The sequence below is a fragment of the Elephantulus edwardii genome, unplaced genomic scaffold (genome assembly GCF_000299155.1).
Source record: "Elephantulus edwardii isolate Elephantulus edwardi_28Jun2011 unplaced genomic scaffold, EleEdw1.0 scaffold00471, whole genome shotgun sequence".
Lineage (NCBI taxonomy): Eukaryota > Metazoa > Chordata > Mammalia > Macroscelidea > Macroscelididae > Elephantulus > Elephantulus edwardii.
The window spans coordinates 75,165-78,489 of NW_006400221.1; the positions used below are offsets into that span (position 1 = coordinate 75,165).

General features: G+C 44.3%; 1 pseudogene; it reads left to right on the forward strand.

Moving 5' to 3' along the window:
* Window positions 1–3,325, forward strand: part of LOC102864876 — a 15,390-nt pseudogene that overhangs the window by 7,872 nt on the left and 4,193 nt on the right.

Below are 3,325 nucleotides of genomic sequence, written 5' to 3' on the forward strand. Positions count from 1 at the left end.
GATTACCCTTCAAATGGTTTTTCTAATTTTACCTTGTGATCCTGTCTCATTATGTGGCAGCTCCTCAAAGACACCATGTTTTTCCTACTTCAGGGCCCTGCTGCCCCTTATCCTAGAATGCCTTTTCTCTACTCTTCACTCAGTCAGATCCTGATTAACCTTTGGGGTTTATGTTAATATCTCCAGGAACAGGCCTCCCCTGACCACTTGTCTAAGCAGATCTCCCCTGTTAGTCTTTATCATAAGAAAGAAACATTCAGGACCTACCTGGTTTTCGTTCCCCCTTCCCTGCTCTGAGATTTGGGTCCTGGTTTACAGATGGCTCCGGATCTCTGTCATTGCAGATTCAGCAGACAGAAAGTCTGGACAAGGTGATGTCCTGGGCCCATCAATTTCCCTACGCTCACCCACTCTGGTTGGGCAGTTCATCACCTTTTTGAACATCTATGATCCTGACTATGCGAAAGCTGTGTACAGTCGTGGTGGTGAGGACTCCTGGGAAAGGGTGGGTCTTTCTAAGAGTAAGGGGCTGAATGTGGTGTGGTCTGAATTTGAGAACAGTTATCAAGAATTCAACCCACCTTTGTGAAGATGTATCCTCTGGGAGCAACTGTAGCCATTACTGAACCAAGCTTTTTTTCTTCTGCAGATCCGAAGGCTCCACATGTGTACAACTTCTTCCTTCCATGGATTGGTGAGTGAGACACTCCCACCTTCCCTGTCCTTCGCATCCCAAGTCCATTTGTGTTGGGTGGCCAGGATCATGATTTGCCCTCACTCAATTAATTGTTCCTTCAGAATTATGTATTGCCCTCCATGTATCTATCAAAGTTCTAAAAATGGGGGAACAAGGGACAGGCAAGTGAGCTCCTCCTGGTTGGTGGGAAATTGAGACATAGACTCCTTTCACTTTTGGATTTTTACTGTTTCTTGGACAGTCAGAGCAATGCCTCTTGGAGAATGTACGTTCACAGCTTTGTGGAAGCGATAGTACTGGATTCCATAAGAACTTTCAGTAAGTGGTGCTGAATAGGGTTCCTGAGAAAATGTGAAATAATAACATCAATTTGAGTGTCTCTTAGAACTCCAGGCTGTCAGAATAGCCAGAAGACAGAGAATGGTGGGAGATGAGTCTTGGTGGGGAAGTTTGCTAGAATGAGGATAGCTTGATGCTGAGGACGTATGGGAGCCATTAAATCATTTTGATCCAGGACCTTAAGCTTCTCTAAATCCTTCTTTTACTCATGATCCAGTGATAGCCTTAGCATCTTCTTGGGAGCTAAGAAAGGACAGGACCAAGAGGATAAAAACCATTCATAGGCCCATTTATCCATTCTTAACATACCAAAAAACAAGACCAAAAAATATGTAAACAAATGCCTCCAATAACACATCAAAATAGCAAAACCATTGCTGCTGAGTTAATTTGACTCATAGCAATCCTATAGGACAGAGTATTACTGCATAGGGTTTCTCAGGCAATACTCGTTAAAGGACCCCTGGTATTACAGTCAAAAAAGTAACATTATAGTGAAGAATTTAATATTCTCCTTGAACAATGTCCCTGAAGGTTTAATGCTTCACTGATTAGGAAGCTAACTGAAAGGTCAGTAGTTTGAACCTAATAGCTGGTCCACATAAGAGGATGGACAATCTCCTCCCATAAAGACTTATAGTCTCAGAAACTTGACTGAGGGACACCATGATTTAGAACTGACTTGAGGGAAGTGGGTTTTGATTTTGGTAATTTTTTTGAAAGCAGATTTTCATAACTTTTTCCTGAAGAGTAGTTGGTAAGTTTGATTCATTGACTTATTTTGTTAGCAGCTGGGACTTCTTTTATCCAATAACATAAGGAAAACTTTTTCTGCACTCTGAAAATTTTAGTGTTTTTTTCACTTATTAAATGAGTGTGTTATTGTTGCTGTTGTTATGTGCTATTGAGTCAGAGTCAACTCATGCTGACCCTTCAGTGGGTTTTCAGAAGCTATAAATTCCATGCGAGGGGTTTGCCCATCTTTCTCTCATGTGAAATGGGTAAGTACCATAGAGTCAAACTCAATTCATAGCTGACTTACCAGTTGGTTTTTCAGAGGCAATACTTTGCACTGGTGGAGCTTGCCCATTTTTCTCTTACTGAGCGGATGGTGGATTCAAAGCACATACTTTTGCATTGGCAGTGTAATTCCTTACCACTAAGCCACCAGAGCTCCCGGAAATGGATCTTGTTAGGCTAAAATAAGAAGACATGTAAGAAATGTGTAGAGAAAGCAGAGGTATTTTCACATAGCAATGCATTTCCATTCCTCTTTGTGTGTGCATAGGAGGGGTGTGTGTGTGTGTGTGTGTGTGTGTGTGTGTGTGTGTGTGTGAGAGAGAGAGAGAGAGAAAGAGAAAGACTTGCCTGAGGCCATGAGGCACACACACTATGGAACCTTCCTCAAGATGTGACATTGTTACCGTAAGTCTCAGTAGTTGAGAGTTAAGGCCCAACAGCCTTTCCTTTGCCTGGCTTTCCCCGTGGGGCTGCACCCCATTTTTCTGAGTCCAGTATCTTCTGAACTCAAGTTTCTGCAGCCTAGTCTTTGTGAATACAGCGAGGAGGCAGAAACTGAACCACTGCTACTTCCTGTGCCTTGGGGTCTTGGGAATCATGAATATAAGCTCTATCTAAAAATTTCTGCTTGCTTACTGGCACAGGCATAGGAGGCAACGTGTGTTTCTTAGTGGGCACACTTTGAGAGGTATTACTTGGGAGTGGAATGCCAGGACAGGCCATCTGCTGGGCCCCAGACTGCACAATAGAGGACAGGATCACCTAGACTGACTGCTCTTTCCTGTCCCATCCCTTCCCCAGGGAGAGGCCTGCTGGTCCTTGAAGGGACCAAGTGGTATCAGCGCCGCAAGCTGCTCACACCTGGTTTTCATTTTGATGTGCTGAAGCCATATGTGGCTGTGTTTTCTGAATCTACAAATGCCATGCTGGTAAGCTCACTGTGCCAGAATCCTGGAGGGCATTGACCACTGGGTCAGTCCACAATGTCCCCTAGTATGAACATGAAGAGCTGGAGGAGGTCACTGCTCTTAGCAGCAGGAAATTGCTGAGGCCAGAGGTCCCATTCTGCAAGCAACAATGATACGGAAGCCCTGTTCTGAATGAGACCTCCACAACCAGGAACTGATTTGGTGGTGAAGCTCCACGTGTCCAGGGAGCTCCTGGTCCTTATCTCCATTGGGAGACCCAGCTCTCCCATTTCTCAGACCAAGGGGGCTTCATAAGGCTTAAATAAGACTCCAGCTGTAGCAGATTTGAGAGCTACCTAGA